Source organism: Emydura macquarii, unplaced genomic scaffold (genome assembly GCF_026122565.2).
Source record: "Emydura macquarii macquarii isolate MOO-44397 ecotype Brisbane River unplaced genomic scaffold, CSIRO-AGI_Emac_v2 contig_1253, whole genome shotgun sequence".
NCBI classification, from domain to species: Eukaryota; Metazoa; Chordata; order Testudines; family Chelidae; genus Emydura; species Emydura macquarii.
The window spans coordinates 96,680,154-96,704,101 of NW_027131390.1; the positions used below are offsets into that span (position 1 = coordinate 96,680,154).

General features: G+C 38.1%; 1 long non-coding RNA gene across 1 annotated transcript in view; it reads left to right on the plus strand.

The window, feature by feature from the left end:
* LOC137154228 (uncharacterized) overlaps nt 1–23,948 on the plus strand; it is a 266,528-nt gene that overhangs the window by 135,658 nt on the left and 106,922 nt on the right. Inside the window, exon 2 of the long non-coding RNA XR_010920169.1 lies at nt 5,500–5,695. This is a non-coding gene — a long non-coding RNA (uncharacterized lncRNA). The remainder of the gene's footprint in view (nt 1–5,499; nt 5,696–23,948) is intronic.

Here is a 23,948-nt window from a genome sequence, read left to right on the forward strand (position 1 = left end):
TTCTGGTTTGCTTCTGTAACAGCGTGGCAGATTCTAGGATTCTATACTGGGATACAGAGCACTTCTGAGGAGTCATTCTGATGTAAAACGTCTCAACCCTACAAAGTGATTGAGTTATTTTTATTCAGTCTTGCTCTTTTTAACTCCAACCAGGATGTACAAGGGCTTGGAATGTGTCTTGAAGGATTGAGGGAACTAGGGGCTTGAACAGGAGAGTAAGGTAAACTCTAGGAAACACAAGCTTGGGGAAAAAATTCAGGCTGAGGTTTATGGTAAGTTAAACCTTGGAAAGCTGCATGACATACGGTGTATGTAGGTTTTCCTTCTGGGAATTCCATTTGCTTGCAACTTTACAAACTTTTTGTGGCTACTCCTGACTAGACAGAGTCTGATCATGTTCATAATTAGTTGTCAACAAGAAAAATGCTTTCTCTACTTTTTGTATACTGAAAAGTATGAGATATGGGATTTGATTCAGACAAAATATTCTCTGTCTCCTCTGATCTTTCACTCAGAACTTGAATCCCAACCTGAACCCAGGATAAAAAACTCCTGGACTTTAGGATACTTTAGATCTCGTTCCAGGCCAAAATTCCAGTGCATGTCCATCTCCAGCAGGAGAGAATGTCGCCAGAAGGTTAGAGTTAGACAAGGCTATAAAATCCTTGCAGTATAAGCATTCTATTTGGTTCTTATTGTCCCCGATGGTAATCATTGTTTTCATGCTTAGAGGAGCATACATTGGTACTGGAAGATACTTTTGCTGCTTCTCCAATATTTTGTAACAGTTTTTGAGCACTGTAATGAGAACTTAAAATCTACCCTATGAAATGGGAGGAGACTGCTTTTTTGCTGGTGTATCCTTGTTATTTGTTTCTTGGGTACAAGTATGTGAGACTAGATTTGATTTAAGGCTTTTATGGTGGTAGACAATATTGTTGGTAGCAGGAATAGTTATGCACAAAATTAAAACAGCAATTCCAATGGTTCACCTCTGTCTTTTGCTCCATTTTTATAATGAAATAATTCCTTTCAATATAAGGTTAAAATATAAGAAATTCCTTATGTTTGAAAAAGAGAAGAAGGGTGGTCTTCTTGTTAAGTCCCTGGATGGGGTTCAATCCTGGCTTTGCCACAGTCTTCCTGTGTGACCTTGGACAAGTCACTTATTCACTCTGTGCTTAAGTTCCCTATCTATAAAATGGGAGTAATGTTACTTCATTTCTCCCTCCCTTTGTCTGACTTGTCTGATTAGACTGTAAACTCTCTGGGGGTAGATATTGCTTCTTACTATATTTCTGTACAGCGCCCAGCACAGTGGGGCCCTGATGTCAGTTTGGATCTCTAGGCGCCACCGTAATACAAATAAGAACAAGACATTTTGATGTTTTCTGGTGTCAAAACTTCTCATGTACTAGGATGGAAAGTAAGATGAATAGAATTTCTGTGGCAATACATATTTCTTTTATTCCCTATTCTCTGACATAGTGTTTGCTATTACTCTGAAGTGCTGTTTGAAAGCAATAAAAAGAGCAAAAAATGGATGTTCCTTCCACTTCTTCTCTGAAGTCTAGTGTCTATGAGAGAATTTTACACAAATGTGTGTGTAGGAGTGTTGTATAGTCACCCTTCACATCCACCAGCATCAAAATTGCATTCAGCAGTTCAGTGTTTTGCTGCCCAAGTAGCTCATAAAGTCAACTCCTAGCTGCCTGTATAGGTTTTTGCAGATGATGTTTATCTTTGGCTCACTCCAGTCTACCATTCCCCTTTTCCTCTTCATCTGTCCCTGCTCTTCTCTTCTTCAAAAGCTTCTGGCTTCTTCCTCATGCCATCTTCATGCATCTGTTTTTCATTTTTATCATTTCTGCCAACAAACTGTGCTATCCAGTCCATGATATGTAGATACTGTTGATTTTATTTTCATGACAGATGACAAGTTTACAATTGGAAGATAAACCAGAAAGAGCAGACTCTTCTTATCATTCAAACATCAGGGATTTCCCCACTTTCTGGCTGCAAACTAAAAACCAATTTAGCTGTCTTTTTGCAGAAACTTAAAGAAGCCAGTTGGCAAGTATCAGACTACTACAGCATGCTCCTCTTTTAGGACAAGAATATATCAAAAAGTCCATCCAACTATTTTCTATTTAAAATATATATATATATTTTGGTATATTATATATAATAGAGCTTGTTAACATTAGAGAAATCATCAGACATTTAGCAGTGGGGCAGCAGTTTCTACATGTGGATGTTGGCTTTTCTGTAAAATAGGAAGACACCTTAAAATACTTGAGTAAGTTTCTCTTATCAGTTCAAAGCAGGGAATAGCTTTTTCTAATGTTTGCCTGGGCCTCATAAAGATAATGATTTTAAGAGGGAAACTGGATTCTCTTCTTCTTTGTACATGAACATCAACTGTTGCTGATTCACATTGAGTTGTTTTTAACATATGTATATTTTTATATTGCAGTTGTAGGGTTTTTTTGTGTTTGTTGTTTTTTTCACGGTGTGTGTATATGTGGAAACTAAGTAAATGTTTTACGATGATTCATTCCAAGATAATATATACACTGCTCTCCAAGGTATAAAAGAGTTCACCACATTAAAGACTCATTTATTTACAATATAAAAACAGTGACAGTTGCAGGTTAACAAAAGTAAGCTGCAGTCCTATATGCTTCCACACTTGCATTAGTGCAAACTAAAATAAATATTAAAGCGTTGTTGATTTGTGGGCTTCTCTCAGGTGTTCCTTATCTGAGGGATTCCTTTCCTCAGTTCCCAATTCCTACTTCAGGTCCTTTTAAGATAGCTAGCTCCACTGACTGCAGCGTACAGTCAGTGTTTGTGTATGTGTATGTTGTGTGCACTAGTAGCGCACAACTGTGGTCTGTTGCTTTTCCTCCGACTCCATTAGAAATTGACCTATATTTGAATCCATTGGCCATACCAACCCCATACTGCAGTGCAGGGAGAAGCCTTCCTATATTTTGTGTGTGTGTGTCCCCTGGTGTTTCTGTTGTGTTTGAGTCTTATGTTTGCACAAAAAACTGCTCAGAATTCATCTCCTTTTGAATAAAACAGTAATCAAGATGGCAATCCAAGAGTAATCTGAGGTTTGTCTTTTTTAATGGTGCCATTTACAATCACCCACAAAGCTATTATGCACTTAAACAGAGAGGCCCTGAATCTGATTTCAGTCCAGTGTGAGTCACAAGTAACTCCAACAATGTCAATGTGAGGATAAGTGAATTCAAAATCAGGCCTTGAGCCTGTGGGAAGGCAATAAAAGAAAACTTCAGTGTATGCCTACGTTAACAAAAGAAAGCAAATAGCTACAAGAAAGCAGGTTGGTTCCATGGGGGTACCTAACTAGTGATATTGGTTTGCTCTTCTTGTTCTTGTAGCACATTGGTTACACAAATTCAATTAGAAAATTGGAGTTCTAAAATACAGTAAGTTTTCAGAAAGAACATAAGGTTTAGAAAGAAAGCAAGAGGTAGAAAAATGTGTGGCAAGGGAACTATACCAGAAGGTACTAACAGTAGGATACTGAAGGCCTTGAATAGTTATCAGGAGCCTCAGGGAACAGTGTCTCTAATAGTAGAATAAATGACTGCAATAACTTATTGTTCTACCATGGATGGGATGGTCATAAGTGTTTTTATTAGAGGACTTACAATAATATGAAGTTTAGTTTCTATTATGAACTGGCATGGCAATTTCTTAATAATTTTAAATATTTAAGGAAAGAGGATCTTCATTCAGTGTACTAAGGGGTACAATCACCACCTGTTCTATTGCAATGTGTAATAGAGGCATCTGTTCATTGATTTAATATTCTCAAATATATTTTGGTAATCTCTGTTGTTTAATTGAACCCCAATGGCACAGGGATGCTTAAAAACTTCCTCAAGGGGCACCGTGGATACTAGCATTAGCTGTCAACAACCCAGAGGCCTTGAACTGTATTTTGTTAAACAGCCAGTTACCAAAGAGGATTACACACTAGAAAGGATTAACGACTGCATAAAAGAAACCAAAGGATAGGAATGAATGACATTATCAGAGATGTAAGCAACAGACCAACGCTCTAGAGATTTCAGTCAGCACTTTGTGGAACCCCATTCTATTGATCTAAATAGTTTCTGAGATATTTTTAATGATAAAAGGTGCACTTATGGAATCATTACTACACTTGATCACCCTTGTTTAGTTTATACTTATAATTAGGTTACAGCTAATAAGACTGGGTGGTTAATCAGCAAAATCTGTATGTTCTAGGGATAGATAAATTAAAATTTATAGAAATCCATTTACAAACAATGCTGGCAAATTATTGATCTTAAATCTTTGGCCGTTTTTTTAACCTTTTTATCTTTTGTTGTTTAAAGAAGCATTTTATGAATTAGTTTAAAGTTAAAACTCTCCTTTGCTGTGACTTCTGAGGTGAAGAGGGAGGGGAGGAATGGGACTTGACAATGGTTTGACAGCTCTTGTGCAGAGACCATTGGATGACCAATATTGCCTCATTGTTTCTTTGTACTCCCTCTGTTTGTATCCTCCTGTGCTCTCTTGTCATATGCTTACATTTTAAGATCTTTGGGTCAGGGACCATATGTTTGTTCTTTCAATTCTGCATCTAGCACAATGGGGCCCTCATCTATAACTAAGGTTCCTATGCACTATGATAATGCAAATAATAAAGAATTATAATTCTCAAAGTTCTGTCTCAGCATGCATTGCATTAGGCATAAAACCTGGGATGGGTCCTCTGGGAGCAGTCTCTTATTTGGTTATTGGTCCTGTTCAGGAATCTGGATGGGATATTTTCAGGACATGACACAGTCCAATAACCCAAGAAAAGTTCTTTGGGGGAGAAGGCAACTAGTAAAGATCAGCCAGAGCTCCTTTCCTCCTGATTTAGAGGGACAGTAGCTTCTTGTTTCCCGTTTTCAGGCTATACAGGCATGGGCATATCCCAGGAAACTAGGAAGAGGAACATCCTATATTGGCACACAGTGTGCATGTCACACTGATACTCACGATTTGGCATCTATGATATCGGATGATGTTTGAGTCACTATTACAGCAATGGAGAAAACAGTACAATCTAAGAAAACTGAAAACCACACTCAAAAAGGGTGAACTATGCAGAAATCATCCCTGTCATAAGCAGTCACAAGACCATAAACTTTCTGAAACTACCTTATTTCAGTTTGTGGGGGGGCGGGATTTTTGCAGTGCCCTGTTAAGCACTGGACCAGCCATTAATCTGGCATGCTTCCTCTGGTATTCAGCCCTTTCAGAGAGAATAGAAGCCGAGATGATTGGCTGAGCTGGGTAGCTGTCACATTCTCAGTGCTGGAAAGGTGCAGTGGAAGTGAATCGAAGCAGTGTTTTAGCTTTCTATTGCACATCACCAAGAGTGCTGAGAATGATGAACAGAATGAATACTCTGTTTGAAGCTAAGTAACATACCAACTCTCTCAGTCTAGAGTAAGAAACACTCCTGCAGAAGCAGCAGCAGCAGCAGCAGCACTAACAAAGTCTGGTAGAGAAAATAACTGATTTCTAGTCACCCATTCCAACTGCTTGTGGGATTGTGCACTATCCAGGGTGCTGAAACATGAACCAAACAGCAACTGTGTCCCATCACATCAAGTGTCAGTCATCTAAGCCAATCAAGGTAAGGGCAACGTTTGTTTATTTTATCTCCTGTTGTGTAACATGTACATTGTAATTCCATATATTTAATGCACATGAATTTGTATGCTGGGTTTGCTACCAATAGTGTGTGTTTGGATTGGGTTTGGAAGGAAAGGTGAATCAGAGTAAAGGATTTTGTGTATAGTAAGCTGCATAAGGATTTTAATGGGAGAACATAGTAGAGAGTGTAGTACTACAGTGTCATTTATCATTCATAGTTTTAATCTTAGTGCCTGAGAATCTTGGTGTAATGCAGAGATAAAGTTTCCCAAACTCGGGGTGAGTTTGCAGCATCACCTGGTCAGTGGTGAAAGAAATGACAGAGGACTATGCAAGGTATTGAAATGAGCAAACCAGCACACTGAAATTACTATACAGCTGGATGATTTACCATCTTTTTGCACCTTTTAACTAGAACACAAAATCCCATTGGCATTAAAGTTGCAGCAGCAATGATGAACATTTATTAATTAATTTATGTTAAGGTCCAAATCAGTTTTTTACAAATTATTTGCTACGTCAAACCTATGCACATACTGATTTAGAGTTCGTCATGTAGTATCTGGTTCATTGAAAATCTGTTGTTCTGTATGATCTTACTTTATTTTTTTTTGATTTTTTTACTGCAACTGAGGGTGGAAGGCTGTGGTACCATGATCGTGAGATGCAGTAGAATACTGAGGTTTTATTAATAGCTCTGTCATTCCTCAACCACTTCTAATTGGCATGGGGCTAATAGTTTATTTCACATTTTTAATTTATCTTGTTACTACTTTGGTTCTTTTCATTGTGCATTGTTACTGCACATGTGTATGTATTATAGTTCTGGCAAACGATGGACATTTCTAATAGTGCTTTGGAAAGAGCTGATAGGAATAATCCACTAGATATTTTTGCTATCCTCCACCCTCTCCTTTCTTCTGATAAATCCTTGTTTTTATACAAGGGTAAAGTTTTCTATTAATGGAAAACGATTTGCCAGCTGTGGTTCTAGTCTCTTTAATAAGGAAAAAGTAACCTCCTAAATAAACTTGTAAAATGACCTCTATAGATGTACGTGATTTTTTCTGGAATAACATTAAATGTCCCTGTATTTGACTATTTTTTTCAGTTCTGTTCCTAAAAGAAAATACTACAAGAAGGAATTTTATACCTGTTTTATTTAAAAATCTGCAAAAAGTACAATGCAATACTTATATTTTCACATAATGCAAAACTGTGCAAAGCTAACTGGGAAAGTAATTGTAAGTCCAAACTAATTGTAAGTGACATGGCAAAATCTAGTTCTTTACTCTGTTTAATGGAAAAAAGTTGGGATTTATTTATTTTTCAAAAGGACGGTCTGAATAACATATATTATTAGAAAATTGTTATCTGCTAGGTTTTCTAGTTAATTGCTGGAAGTAAAAATCTTGCTAATAATGGAGGGAGGATGAAATAACAGGTATATATCTTCTATTAACGTTGTCATTTTATCTATAGGCTACAATTCATAGAGTACAGAGAGTTATACAAACTATGTGTAGTCAGGAAGAGGATGGGGATTGACCTGTGTTCTTAATGACTCATCATGGAATTCATAATGGTATTTGTCAACCATAAATGACCAGTTTTTTTCATGCTCAAATGTTCAAGGTCACAAAAATGATGAATTGCAGTTGCCTTGGCCCACTTCAAAGAGTGCAAGTATATATAATATTAAATCACTTCAAATCATTTCATACTCTGCAGGTCTGAGCACTGAGAATAATAAGGGAACAGAGTGTACCGTGCAGTTATGGTGCTTCCATTGTAAAGTATTTCTGCATTATATTTGATATAACTGATACTTATTTTTCACTGACAGCAACACTTATTAAATTCATTTGACTGGACTTCTAAACCAAAACAAAAATGTTAATACATGATTTAAAAACAACCCAAACAAGTCAATATTCTTCAAAAAGAGAGAGAACATGATTCAGAGCCTTCTAGACATAAGTTCTTCATTATATAACAAACATAGCAATACTGATACCGTAAGTTAAGCTATTTCATTTTTCTGCTCATTATTTAGTGTGTCAGGTGTATGATGCACTTTAGAAAAAGTTCTGGTTTTTTCAATACTGAGGCAATGGTTACTGCATGGGAAGGGAAATATGATGATGAAAAATTAGTAACTGACCTATTGTGAAATGACCCATCACTGCAAGCTATCTGTAAAATAAGTAATTAGTAAGCAGTGGAATTCACAGTGAATATTACTAACTATATCTTGACAAGCAGCAGGGAAAATATTAGTTGAAAAAATGGTAAAATCTAAGGAAAATGTGTAAAAGGATAACTTAACACTTTGTGTTATTTTGTCTATAAAACCAGTCTTCGTTTTCTCTATTTGTCGAGTACTTTATGCTTCTCTGTAATACACTGGTCTTTACATCTCTGCTCACTTCTTGCTACATTTGATATGATGGTACAACCATATGTTTATTTTGAGTGGGTATTCCTTGTGCTGCTAATGGAACCTGAAATTCTGAACGAACACACACAGACATGGACACTTTCTGTTATCACTGGCATAATTCCTGTCCCGATTAGAAGTTCCAAAACTCCCATTGCATTCTATCCAGTGCAGCAGACTGCATGGCAAACAGTGACAGACTGAGTTATTTTGAATCTTCACATTATAACCATGATAAATTATATACAGTAGAAATGAGCTACAAAAAAGAACAGGGTAAAAATAGTTTGAAAGGAAAACAGACTACACAGGAGTATGATGAATAGTTTTTCTCAGTAAAGTTTGACTGAAAATAGCTAGGGTTTTATGAGCTAAATATTGAGACCACTGCTGCTGCAGGTGAACGTGATGGATACTTCACTTGTATGTGTATGATTTCTTCATGCATCAATAAGCTTTTGTTTAATATAGGCTCATGGGGACTGAGTCTTATTTTCAGCAAAGCCCTTTTACATCACTCTTGCAACGTTAATGTGCCTTTAAATGGATGCAAATTAGTTACACCTATTTTCAGTTCCCTTACACTGCCACAGAAGTGTTACCTTAGTGCATGTGCGAATCAGGTTCATGATGTCCAAATGGTTTCAGTGATATATGGTCATATTAACATATGAAATCTGATTATAGTGGAAGGTGGAAAAGAACAAAGATCCCCAAACCCTTCAGTTTGCCTAGGACCAAATGCAAAATGTATTAATAAAATCTTTTTTTAAACCTCTAATCTTTTTTACATCTTTTCTGAAAAGATTGCAAATCTTAACACCATGCTAGCAGTATTATGAGTAACGATCTTTCACTCTGAGATATCTAACAAATATTTTTAGGGTCTAGTAGTGAATGCTACACATCTGTCTTATTTCTGTATCATTATAACCTTGACTTCAGAAGTCCCCCTCATTCCTTCGAGCAATTCACCTGTTTTTATTCTCTATGCTCTTGGCCTATCTTGTCAACACTGCAAGTAAATTAGATCCCATAGCAGAATCACACTGCTATAGTGTACTTTTCTGCTTTACTAATAGCAAAATAAGAAATTTGTCACTAAGAAAAGAAAAAGCAAACAGTAATTTAATAGGTTTGAAATAAATATTGAATTACCGTGGCGGAGCAAACTCTCAACCATCATAAATCCATTGAAAGCACAAATAACTATGAAAATTACAGGTATTGAAGAGTAGGAGTGCTTGCTTCTCACTTCTCTCCACAGGCAGGTCTATATTCTACACTTAAGAAGAAAAGAATTAATCTAATATTTCTGCAGTGCTCAACTTGTTTTAATGACAGAGACTTTCTACTAGATCATGCCTCTTGACCTTTATCAACCTGTTTCTGGATCTGATTATGAGTGGGTCATAGAAAGGGTAACACATGGTCTCTGTGTAATGCATGGTGTCTTGCGACATATTGTCCATATGTTTTATCCTTTTACCCTGTCCTTCATCCATTATTTTTATATTGTAAGATCTATGCGGCAGAGATGGGTAATCTACATGTTTAGCCAGTGCCTAGCACTTCATAGGAGCTACCTCAGCATAAACAAATTAGTAAAAATAATATCAACAACTCTTCAATTAATAATTTGACTGCTCCTAGGGAAATAAGAGAGCTTTTTTGTTTGCATTCAAGGTCCATTGATGCAGTTGCAAAACACACCTCTGAAAGTAGCTTGAGGGACACATTTTTAAAGGGGCTTCTCTCTGTCCTCTTGAACTGGGTATACAGTTTTGCATACACAACGAATCAGATTTGTACTGGAAAACTGCATCTTCATGTCAATTCAAGGACCTAATCCTGCAGACTCTTATACACACAAATCTTCATTGCTCAAGTGAGTAGTGACTTCAGTAAGAATGCTTATATGAGTAAAGATTATTTACTTTGGTAATAGTTCGCAGGTTTGAGATCTAGGTAGTTAGATGGTTAAATACCTAATTTGTGTGCACAAATTAGGTTTTTTTCACACACGAAAAAATAATTGCACCTGTGCTTATATAGGTTGCTTAGAAAACTAATCTCTTATATTCTTTGTAAAAAAAGGATAGCACTATTGAAGACATTTTGCCTGAGTTGAAAGACCAGGTTCCCAACAGATACTCTGTATAATTGTTCCATTATGAATTGTCCAGAATAGTATGTAACAAAAATGTCACACATAACTAATATGAGCAAATGGCCTTTAATGCAAAGGCTAGCTATAGCAGCATAATAATGCATGAAGAAAAATGTTGTGCTTTTAGTACTCTAATACACTTGCATAAACTTGTATGTTTTATTTTGTCCCAACAGCAGTCTGATGTCATATCAGTGTGTTCAATATCAGAAGATTAGAGTATTTCCACACATTGAATTATAATGCTCAGTTCCTGTTGCCCATTGAAGCATTGTGTGGAGGTGATTGTGAAATGTGTGAGGTATGTTAATAATGTGAGACATATCGAACACATGCTTTTGGAACTGGCCACCTAGGAACAGAAGCTTAAAGAAAGAAAAATGTGTATTTTTTTTTGCAGCCACCTTTAATTAATCCATGAACTGAAGCCTTATAGTATAAACATAAATAAATTATACACTTTATACATGTTTATCTAATCCACTGGTATTTGATTAATTTGTAAAACACAGTACATACAAATATGGTCATTTAGCCATGTCAGATTGAAGAAGGCTAATGAGCAACTAGGAGAATTAGGTGCACATAGGATGGAGGTAAATTGGGATGGGGCATAATATGAATGTTTTGGGTTTTGCTCCTGAAATGCATTTTGGAATGTATTGCCACCTACACCATCTACAATCACATTTCCAACCACCTGCTAATTTGGTTTACACCAGTGTGCTTATTTGTATTTTATAAGACAAAAATATAAAGCAGTGCACACACATGTGCATACAGTGAGCATTATATAACAGTCAACTTTTGTGAGCTGGAATTTGCTAGATGAAAATGCTAAGATTTTGACAACCACATGTAATTCTTCCATTTCCACAGCTTACTCATAATACATTTCTATACAATCTTTCTTTGAAAGAGCAGCCCCACCTGAGTTAAAAAGTGCACATTTACCTGCATGGTTACAAAGCAAGAGCTAAGGAATGAAATCAGTTTTAAATATAAAGAATTTTTTCCTTCCAAACTGTTTAAAAAGTAGCTACTTTATTCTGTAGCTAACATCAAGATCAGTTTTATTGACGTGGTTTTGACCGATGCCAGGTGGAACAGAAACAGGTAGTTAAAAAGAAGTGAGAGTTTAAAAAGAAAGAAATAAGAGAAACTGGAAAAGAGTAGGACAAAAAAGAGGAAAAGATACTAAACTTACCTTTATTTTGTACTGTAAGAAATGGCTTAGTATCAGCACTCTTTTCAGTTCTGCAATGTACCTGAAAAGTGATTGTATAACACTCTTCAGTAACAAAAGTGGAATTGTTCACAAGTGATTCATAATGGTGAAATGAAGCCTTGAAAGTTCAGTTTTCATGACCTGTCATTCATAGCCAAGTAGCTATATGTGTTTGCAGTTGATTACAGAACTTCATTAGAAATCTTAATATTAATCCATCAACTCAAGACTTTCTATTTTTAATTTCACCTTCCTTTTATCAAAATATATAAATCTCTCTTTCTCTGTATGTAATATGTTTGATATTTGCCGACGCTTAAGCATGTATATCTATGCATTTACCTATCCTATAGATGAACTATATACACACTGTAGCAGATTTGCCATTCATAACTTTTAAATTAAAGGGCATTTTGAGAAAGAAATCATTTTAAAGCATATATGCACAAATACACAGGAAAGTTATAATAAACTATATTTACTGTTAAGTTAGTAGTTTCCTGGATTGTAAGCATGTAAGGATTTGCCTGCTAAGAGAGAGATGGTCTTTGAGGCAGCGTAAGATATGGGTCTGTGGATGTTAGATAAGGTTTTCCCTAAAGCAGTGGTTCTCAGCCCCCGGGTCGCTTGTGGCCCAATCAGCACATGTAACATCCTCAGGGCCATACAGATAATATATATATTGTGTGGATGTGACCTACATAATACACAGAGAGCTGAATATGCAGCCCACAATGGTAAATAGGTTGAGAACCACTGCACTAAAGAATACTAAACAGCGAGCAGTTTAATCTAGTATGGCCTTTAATCTGAAAAGTATTTTGTTAAATACATTTTAAGAGAAAGTAACACCCATTATGTTCAGCAGCACAGCCTGCAATTTAACATGGTGAGATTCATTTCTTGATAACCTCTGGATAAACTATAAATTGTTTTGGGAATTAATGAGAACACTTGCTTTTATAGATACTAACTTTCATTTGAACATATCAAATGGTTTTATACATGTTAAACTTCACAACATCTCATGGGGCAAAGTACAGTTATAGCCATCTGACAGATAACACTTCAGGGCAGAGACTGTGGCATAGACTTATGTCAATATAACTACATCGGTTTCTCCTCTCAACATAGCTACTGCCTCTCAGGGAGGTGGAGTACTTACGTTGATGGGAGAAGCATAGGTAGTCACTGAGCACTACAGCAGTGCAGCTGCATTGGTGCACTGCAGCGGTGTATGTGTAGACAAGCACTAAGTCTTCCCGTGTGGGTAAACAGTGCCTTGCACACTGTGGGTACCACAAGAATACAAAGTAATTACAACAAATAATGATAATACAGTCATTACTGAGAGCCAGGGTAGTCTGGTGGATGGAGCTCTGGATAGACTATCTGGGTTTTATTATTTGTATTACTGCAGCTTTTAGGAGCCCTAATCAAGGAGCAGTACCCCCACAAGACAGAACAAAAAGATGGTTCCTGTTCCGAAGAGCTTACAATCTAAGCATAAGATGAGAGACAACAGATGTTCACAGGCAGGCAGATGGGGGAGTACAAGGAAACGAAGAGACAGTATTGGTCAGCATGACAGGCAGTTTTGCAGATGTTTACAAGGAGCAACTCTCAAGCCTGAGGGGAGGCATGGGAAAAGCACCAAGGTGTTTGCTTGAAAATGTAAGAAGTGGGTGATGGAGCCCAGTATCATAAGCCGATCAGAGGCAGGAGTCGACATTTCAACAACAAATGAGACGATAGATAGAATGGGGACAGGAAGAAGGTCCCATGATATTTTGTCAGTTTTCTCCTGGAAGAAATTGTTGATATCCTGAGCAGAGAGAGAAGTAGAGGGATGTGGAGAGGAGGGTTTTGAGGAGTGAATCAAAGGTGGTGAAAAGGCATCTGGGATGATAGGCAAAAGAGACCAGCGATGGCTGAGAAAGGGGGACTCCGCAACAGAGAGATCAGAGAGAGAGCAATGATTGTTCCGGACCACATCAAGTGAACAGGCTTTTTGGTGAGTGGGAGAGCTGAACCAGGGCTTCTGGGTGAATAAGGAAGTGAGAGCAAGGAAATGCAGCTAAGGGGTTGGTTGGTTCATCAGCATGGAAGCTGAAGTAACCAAGGTGAGTGTGGAAGACTGTGAGGTGTGGAGGAGAGAGAACCAGCAGTCAAAATCAGAGAGGAAGCTGATGGGGAGGAGTTGGATGGATGGTATATGATAGCAACATGAAGTGGGAGCAGGGAGAATACAGAGCTACTTAAAAGAGGCAAAAGATAGGGAAGGGGGAGGTGGGAGTGGTTGGTTGTGTCAGGAATGGGAGAAGAGAAGTTCATCAACCCCATCCAGGGTGAGGAGTGTGAGAGAAGGGAAGGCCTCAGTAAGAGAGGGCAGTTACAGAGGTAGCATCAGACGAAGGGATGCAGGTCTATGTGAATGCCAGGAGCTGGAGGGAGTGAGATATGAAGAGGTCATGAATGGCTGTGATCATTTAAGATGTGGAGTGGGCATTTCAGGGATAGCAAGAGAAGGGGAGGGGGAGCAGCTGAGGAGGGGGATGGCCATCACGTTAGGAATGGTGACCTGAAAGAGGTGGAGAGGTGGTGGGGCTGGATCTAGGGAAATGGATATGGTGGGGATGGAGGGAGGGCCAAGATTGGGGTCAATGTAATCAGAGGTGTTTAGGGGGATGTGGATATGAGACCTGCACTTGTGCTAGTAGGAGAAGGGGCAAGACCCATGTGGAGAGGGAAGGGAGGAGCAGGTAGAGGTGATGGGAACTGTGAAAGTGTGAGGGTTACCAGGAAGGAAAGAAAGACCCAGACACTATGATGCAGAAAGGGGTGCAGTGAGAGCTATGGATGAGCGGGAGATGGACAATATTATAACCCTCTCCCCACAAAACAACCAGCCAAGGAAAGATCTGCTCCTTTCCCTGGAATGGGAAGTTCCTCTGATACAGGCAGAGCATCCCGTCATGCTCTCTATTGGCGGTGAGGGGGCAGGGCCAGACTGTGAAGTATTACTGACCCGTTCTGTGATCTTGGACAAGTCATTTCACTGATTTGTATCTCAATTTCCCCATCTGTAAAACAGAGTGAATGATATTTGCCTTTTTTTTTAAAAGCACTTGCTGGACATCAGAGATCGTAAAGCACTACATAACTAGATCGACCTTTCTAATAAGAGTAAATCTGCCTTTTTGTGTCCAAAATATTTATTGAAACCTATGTATTCATTAGAATTGAATTTTTTTGCAGATGATGTGGGTGGGCAGGGGCTAAACACCATTTCATATAATTCACTGTTTGGAATACTGGGGTGCAATCCAGACCAGAGGGGCCGTGTGTCATTGCCTGCCCTATAACCTGGGGTGCCTTGAATGCTCTGCTGCTCACAGCCTGGACACCAACAACTAGCAGAGGCGCTTGCGCGATAAACAGTTCTGACGCAGCTCCCTGCTTCCAGCAGCCTGCTTGTTATACCCCAGCCCCAATCTGATGTGCACCAGCTCCGCTTACACTTGGCAAGATGAGCCCAATACCGTGAAGTCCCGAATTTTCCCCCAACTGTGTGCTCTGCAATGTCCAGCTCTTTCGTAGCCCATTTAGAGCTTCGTTATGCTCCTTTAATGAGACAAACGGCACACCTTATCACTTGAACTGGAGTTAACCTTTTAACTCAAACACAGCACAGGCTTGGTTTTGATTAAAAGTAAAGCAAGTTTATTAACAAAAGGAGAGAGGATTTTAAGAGTTCAAGAATAAAGAATAGAGTTTCGAAAGGGTTACAAGCGAACAAACAAAAGTAGGAATTTGCTTCTAAGTCTAAAAGTTAATTTCAGCCAGTTACAATCTTTGCCTAAGCAAGTTTCTCAACTAAATCAATTTTCAGAGACTTCAACCCCATTGGTTGAAGGACCCATCTTTCTGCAATCTCAAAAGCTCTGGCCTCTTTAGTCCCTCAAGTGATGGATAATTGAAGTGTTCTCTGTCCCTCCCTTTATAGACCAGTAAAGCTTTGAAAAACATATCTCTAAAAGTTCATTGACCTTGCTTCAAAAGCCAGGAAGTCTTCCATTCCCCATGGAGATTAAGTGATCGTCTTTCCGCACCTGATCTCCTGATGGCTGTTTAACTTGCATGTAGATATGTCTTCATTGTCTCTGACTGATGGCCAAGCTGGTTAGACAAGCAAATACATGGTCCTTTGAGATCTGGACATGCTGACTCCCCAACTATTGTGTGAGATTTGGTGGTTCTGTTTATCACATATGTAAATTGTAGTCTTATAGTCACTGGTCAACTGTGCTTCATTTGTGTACAAGAATTGGGCAGACCTGTTTCTACTTCATTCAGGTACAGACTTTAAAACGTAAATATCAGAGAACATCAATTACTCCATATAGAGTATTAATACATACCTGTCACAATGATATTAATCCCCAGTGTGTTGTTAGTTTTCCAATTATATATTACATGACTCCTTTTATCTACAGAGCATGACACTAATGAATTAGGGCACATTGGTCTAGCCAGCTGAAACTCACTGCTAAATGCCACGGAGCCCCTTGCTCTCTGGCTTAGAGACACTCTTAGGGTCAAAAATACTTTATTGCAGTACTGTGGCATATGACAAGGCAAATAACTAAGGCAAATGTTGTTGTATATTTATACCAATACATTCTGGCTTAGGCCTTCAGTAGGTTTAACTGTATGCAACATCAATTAAGTCATTAGAGCTATGCCCATTTACCTCCATCCTCCCTTATTTACTGTGGCTACAAAAGTATTTATGCAATAGCGAAATACAGCTAGATCCTTTGATTTTATTAGCTGAGAACTGCAGAATCTCTAAACCATGACATTTGTTTTTATATGTGTATAATTAAAATAATTTTTGGTAATGAAACATCAGAGTCCCATTGTTTTCTTTAAAAGTGGGTGGGTGGGAGAACCCACTTTCCTTCCCTGGAATCTTACTGAATCTGCCGATTTTATTTCATATTTTCTTCCCCAGCTGTGAACTCTTGATGAATCACAATGCTTGTTTCCACCAACAGCTTGTTAATTCCTTGGTAACTGGACAACCCTGATTAGTGCACCAGGACAACATCCCCCCCTGTGGTGACACCATCACAACGCTGCACAGGTACACCCTATAACACATACTGTGCTCATGTTCACCTACATACTTGGTGTCTTATTGAGGAATAGTTACAGTTTTCTGGGCACACACTCTGCAGTGAACTGTAAACTTTAGCTCTGTAAGAGGCCAACATATTCATCATAAAGATTGGGTTGTTGCAGAAGCCCATAAGAACATTCTCTCTCTCTCACACACACACACATGCTAGTTTGGTGTCTGAAAGATGTGGACCTGACAGACCAGACAGGTGTAAAACATAATTCATAGTAATCCTTACTTCTCTTGAGATTTTAAAACTCCCCCATCTTATATTTTAAGAGCTCCTCTAGAGAGACTAGGTGATGTCTTAGCTAATTAAAACTGTTGCTGAGCAGGCAATACTGAAACCATGCACTGGAATCTGATCACCTCACTGTTCCAAACAAGCAGACAAGAACCGATAAACAGGGCTGTTTGAAAATTTTCTGGCAGAAAATGCTGTTTAGTCAATAGTGAAACTTTCTGCAGGAGTGGGTTGATATCAACAAAAAATCATTTAGGAAAAAAAAATCAAAACAAAGCATTTTGAAATCTTATTTCACGTTATAATATTTATACTGTAAAATAAAATAAAAATTCCAAATGCTTTTTAAAGTGTTTTCATAGATAATATAAAATAAGTCATTATGTAAATGAAATATTTTGATTTTTATCAAAATGGAACATTTCAACTGACCAGAAATGATTTTTGTTTTTAACTTTGTTTTGTGGGTAATTTCAAATGTTCTATTTCTGTTCTGAATTGCAATGAAAACAAATTTAAAAATTTTGCAACTTTTATATGGAATGGAAATTCAGTTTCTACCAGCCACACTGATAACCATGTCCAAAGTGACATCACATACAGAGCTAAAATGGAAGCCTCAGTTATAGAACAAAATGTTCATTTAGTAGTACCCCCCACCACAGAAGAGGCCTACCTTGTATGCTAGATGGCCATCAGGCATTTGGTCTTGCACTTGCATCCTTCTTCCATCTCCTCCCACACGCCTGACACACAAGGACAGCAACAATGAAACAAAAGAACACCTATCACATATTGAAGTCTCTCATTTCTCTCCAGCCCAATGTGAAAAAGTTGTTTGCCAGAGTCCTGGAATTAGTGGAGGCAAAGGAACCATCAAGCTGGTAATCATTAACAAAGAATTAAAAATGAAACTTTGTTTCTAAAGGGAAAAACTAAAGAATCTGGGACACAGAAGTAGTGTCGTTAGCATTGTGACTGGGCCAAGGCAAACAGAGGACATGGGGTTTTGCAGAAAAGCTGCTAAAATGTCAGGATTGTTTCAGTGACTGATCCCCATAGTGGAAAGAGCTGACTGCCTGTCTGCACTGAAACCTCCTCTGGAAAGATTGCAAGAACCCTCCTCTTTTGCTGCCTGAATTTTCATGATAAGGAAGATGTTTAAACTGGCCTTTAAAAAAATCTACAGCACAGTTACCTTTAGCTAAGCATGTATCTCTTTCTATGTCGTCAGCAGCTTTGGAACGCAAAGATGCAAAGAAACATTTTCTGAAGCTAAAACAGTACAGTTCAAAACTCCCTACTGTATACTGCAAAATGCATAGGAAATTCAAAGGACATGGGAATTTGCCTTAAATTTTGGACTGAGGTTTTCAAAGCTTCTTTTGGGATTTGAATTTAATAGAAATTGGGCATCCAAATCTCTTGCCTAGCTCTGAAACTCAAGAGCCACTCCTTGGAAATACATATCCCCCACAGCCTTCACAAGGAATTATAAACAAATACAATTGACAACTAGAATTCCCTTCTTAATTTAAAATGCTGAAGAGTTACTCTTGTACTAGGCTGGAGTTACTCTCCTGCATGACTGATGATGGAGGGATGAGCAGGCTATCTTTAAATACTAGTGATTTGCAGGCCTTATTTAGCTTTTAAAGTCATGGCTTCAGCAGTATAAAGACAAGTATCTATTCCTTTGCTAGTTTTTCCCTGACTGTTTTAGATGAATGGCTTATTCATGTTTTGAAATAAAGTTTTTTCTTTTGTAAAATCAATTGTTTAGGTAGGAGGATTTCTGGCTGCCCAATTAAGCAATTTATCTAAAAAGAAATAACGTGTTTTCTGAAAGTATAAAACACTTATTCATGGGAAAGCTGTGTCTCTCTGTCAGTGTGGGATTAACACCAAAAGTGGTGTTCTTCATACTGTTGCAGCGATGACCTTTGACTATAAAAATCATTTTTAAAATAGCTCTTATAATTACTTGTACTGTGATAAGTGATAGTTGTGTCCTACCTCTGTCTTTCTTTAGTTCTTATATCCAGGAAGTAGTACCATTTAATGGTTACAGCAAGGGGCAGGGAATCGTAGCAGAGGGTCTATTTTCCACAGTCACCTAGTATAAATCAGTTTCCCCATCAAAATGTGAGGGTATTAATATTTGCCTGCCTTGATAAAGTACTTCGAGATCCTCAGATGAAAGTTGCTATGTGTGTGGGATTATTGTTTTTGTTGTTGCAATTTCCTGTTCCCTCATTAGGAAAACCATTCTGTGCTACCATGATAGTCTTGATCAGCTGGTTCTCTCTCTATACTCTATTAGCTGGAAAGTTAGCCCTAGCTGGGAATAGGCAGGGGTGTAATTCTAAAAGATATTGCCAAACCCAGAAATCCTGCCTGGCAGTGTTTCCTGGTGCTGTCAAGAGAATAAGCCGTGTGAAGACTTCTTGTGTAAGCCAACTGTCTTCATTTAAAACAAAGTTTAAAACACACTGTGATTGCTTATGTAGAGGGACGTCACTGTAAAATATTAGGAAGTATCTCTCACAGCTCATAACGCAACACTACCAACTGAGCCATGCTGAACCGATGGGTGTGCCTCAACTCTGAAGCGACCTAAATCCATCACATTCTAAGCCTGACCCTTCTAGTTCCTGAGTGCTTTCTACAAGGAGCTGAGTCCCCACAACTTGTAGTCACACTGAAATCAATGGGAATTGAGAGTGCTCAGTACCTCAGAGGTGCTGGTTAATAGCTTGTAGAATTGGGCCCTCAATCTGTTGAAGGTGCCAGATTAATTTGAGTTCAGCGAGAGAAATATGTGAACTTGAAAGAGTACTTAATTTTGGCATCAGAGAGATCTGTAATAGTGAGGTTTCTCTTGATCTCTTTTGCTACCCTGGCTTCAAAAATAGAACAAACATCCAGTAAAGATACTGCATTGCCCGGTTTAGCTATTAAGAAGTTGTCACTTTCCAGATCAAGGCTGAGTTTTAATTTGAGAAATCCGTAGTATAACATGTATTATGTTTATCTGTACAGTGTATGATGATTGTATGTGTACTGTATATTAGCCCTAAATCTTTTAACCTTTTGCGTTGTTCGTGCTTAGTATTGCAGTGTGGTGTCGTGTGCCAAATTAGGAAATAAATAGTGGGGACTGATTCTGGTCTCTCACTGGTGAAACTGCATTGACTTCAACAACAGCTGGTGCTCCCCTTGATGGCAATGAAGGGGAAGCCATTCTACTCTCCTAAAGAGTATCCTGCTAGGAGTAAAGAAATGAACCCCATGTGGAACACCTGCAAGATATAGGACTAATGTAAAGGCAGTACAAGCTTAGTGAGGACAAAGAAACACTTACTAAACTTTATCCAAAGTGTGTGCATGTGTATATTTTGAGTATATTTGGACCAGTTTCATGATTGCCATCTTTGCTTCCAAATGCTAAAAGGAACCTAATACTCAAAGTTTTAGAGCTTGCACACCACTCACATTTTTGTCTTATAAGGATATCATGATCCCCGTGTGTGTTTGTGTGACTCTCTCAATCACTATAATGAGATGCAGAAGAGTCTGTTTATTAAATCTATATCTTAACTTTGGTCCCCAGTGAGGTCGAAAGGAAATGGTTGTACCTGTGCATTTGCCTCTTGTGGGATCTATTGCTTTCTGATCCTTATAAAGTTCCTTTGTTTTCCTCCTAACCCAAACCCATTAAAATATTTTAGAAGCTCTGAAATGATTGACTTAAAGGCTTTCTGTATTGGAGCAGAGGGAGGAAGGCCTAGTAGTTGGAGCACAGAAATGGGAAGCAGAATGTTTAGGTAAACTGGTGTGTTGCCATGGAGAAAGTTTCATCTTTTCACATTACCACAATGGTAAGAATGGTCATTTAATGATAAAGAAGTAGAGGCTATTTTTTATTCATCTTGAACTTGTGCTGTGTATTTAGAGAAGCTTCTTCAACTCTCAGTTTCAGTAATTAATTTTCAACTCTTTGTACATTAGCTTTCTGAAAGAGGTTAGATTTTTCTGATCGCTCTGGGGCAAATTCTGGCCTTCCTGACAGTGATGTGCCTGGCACAATGTCATGTGTCCACTGAAAGGAGGGAAGAGGTAAAAGACAGCAAAGGGCTTGCACAGGAAGGATTCATCACCCCTTTTTGTGCTGCAGCACAGAGCTAAGTACTGGCTCTGTATATCTCCTTAAAGGGGTGAGTGTAGGCCAAGGAATGGATCCACTGGCCTAAAGGCAGGTGGAGGGAACCAAGCAGGGCATGCATGGTACTCCTTCCCATACACTGTAGTATCGGACATGCCTAGCTGCATTGGCTCTTCAGCCCTGCATAGGAATAGTGGGGGAGGATTCCACCTGGATCTAGATCCTGTATAGTTCTTATGGGTCAAGGCTCCTTACTCACAGGGCCAGATTTGGCCCTCTCAGAACTGCCTCCCAAATTTTTTGTTAGTCGCTTCATGGACTCCTGCTGCTTCAGTCAGATAAACACCTGGGCAAGGAAAATAAAATTTAGTATTCTCTCCGGCTGTAAGCTATTACCGTATTACAACTGTTGTTGCTGCTCTGTGGGAGTGTTCTGGCAATCCTAGCAAACTGGATCTGTTATTCAATGTATATGATTGTTTATATTGTATTTCTTGGAGATCAAAGAGTAAAAATCCCAATCTGTTGTTAAAATTGGTAAATTTTCTCTCAATCGTGTAAAGGTTCAATGGACACCATTTATGGCTTTGCGTACTACACCAGTTCCAAGAACCCACGGAGCTTGGCTGTCTGACCTATTTGGCAGTGAGGTGGGGCTGGGTTGTGGTGGGCGTATAATATGATCTGATGCTGTGCTTTAATTTGTACAGTTCAGGGATTTGCTGCAGTCTGCAGCTGGAAAAGAGCTCTGAACCCAGTTGGCTGGGGATAAAGTAAGACACTTTTATTATGAAAAAGGGGGAAAAAGAGAGGGGAGGAGTGGGGAAAAAATTGAGCCAGTTATTCATTGAAAACAAGATCATATTCCCCTCAACATGATATAGGATCTGATCCTGCTCACATTGGAGATAGCTGAATTTGTTGCTCTTGACGTAAGAAAGAATAAGATTGTGCCCAGCAGAGAAACATACATGGCTTTAATTTTTCTTTTAATTTTTTAAATTTGTCTACTGGGGAAGAAAAGCGGCTGATTTAAGTGGAAGTCAGTAGGCCCAAGTTTCCTCTGTTTAAAGACAGACAACATCATTTCTGTATTGCCTGTGATAATATCTAGAGCTGAGTGAATAAATCAAAATGAATATTTTATTCAATGAATTTCGATGAATACTCTTGCTTTAACAATTAGGCTGGGGTTGGAAAATCTCATCTGTAAAATTCAGTGGCTGGAAATACTATTAACATTAGTACCAGCAAAATTTGACTGTATGAACATTTGGAGAAGACAAACCCAAAAGCACAGCCAAAGCAAATTAATTTACAATTTTGAGTGAATACATGATGTTTTTTACAATATTCACTCAGCTCTAAACATTTCCCCAACTCTGAATGTCCATTTGTCCTCAGTGTGTTGTGTCAGTCTGTACAGGAATCAATTAATTTACTTACATCCCTAATTTAGTCACATTTCTTAAAGAAAACACATTGCATTACTAATATTTTAAGATCTAAGGTCTTCGGTAACATTATAATTCTGGGTAGCACATACATTATTAAGTATTAGAGATTTGTCTTAATTATGCAGGACAATGTTGTTAAGAGTGGCCATTGATTTTGTGTCCCTTTGTTACTGGTGCTAAACTTGAGCACCTGATTTGGACTGATTGCAAAAAGTGCTAACATCAAAAACTCTATTTAAAAAAAAGTTTTTAAAGGCTACGCAGATGGCGTGCTGTCACAACGTCTTATTTAATTAATCTCATGATTACCTTGTGCTTGCCTTGTCTGTAAGTTGCATGTACCGTTTGTCTCTATTCATATATTTTGATTGTGGACTTTTTGGGGGGCAGGGACCATCCTTTTATTGTAGTCCTGAAACCAATGGCAATTTTGCCATTGACTTCAATGAGCTCAGGACCAAGCCCTATATATGGATGTACAGTACCTAGTACAATGAAGCCTTGATTAGTTCTTAAAGTGCTATTGCATACAAATACTAAATAACAATTATGGATTCTCAGCACTTCTGAAAATCAGGCCTCAAGCTAGTCAATCAAAATTAGAGGCTTCCTTTGGTTGCAAAATTTTCATGCGATAGCGCTAAAAGATAGATGCGTGTTGTCTTGGTACATCTGGACTTCTCTCTATATCACTTCTCTTAAAACATGCCAATATTTTTTTCTTGCCTGGCTGTGTTTTTTCTATAGGTTGATCCATTATTATAACTTGATGTGTATGGATCTGAACTGTACAAAATAAGACTGCAGCTGTATTTACATTTCAAATAAAAGTATTAAGGATCAATATTCTGGGTTGACTTCTCAGGTGAAGTAATCCACTGATATTTGTAGAGTTATGTCAGAAGAAAATTTGGTTCACTGTGCCTACCAAGTGTCCTGTACTTGAACTATTTTTAATAGAATATATTTGCATTTATAAATTGAAATATTTGAAACTGCTTTTGAGTTTCAACCAACATCCCCCATTCCCCCCAAAAAGAGTATTTTTGTATGATTACAAATGTATACAAAATAAAAATGTCTCTAAACCTTGAGGGTTTAAAATCAGATTAGGACTAGATTCTGCAGCCCTGATGTAGTCAAAACTCATAATTATTACAGGATTATCATAAACCTATTTATTAGGTAGCAAAGATTCATGAGAATATCTGTTTTATTCAGCATGTGTCATTCTATAAGATAAATCTGTCTTGAGTCCTACAGAAACAAAGCTGACATGGGTGAAATGTCATGGAAATGAAAGGAAATGGATTTGAATGAGAAAACAAAAATTGTAATGCATTT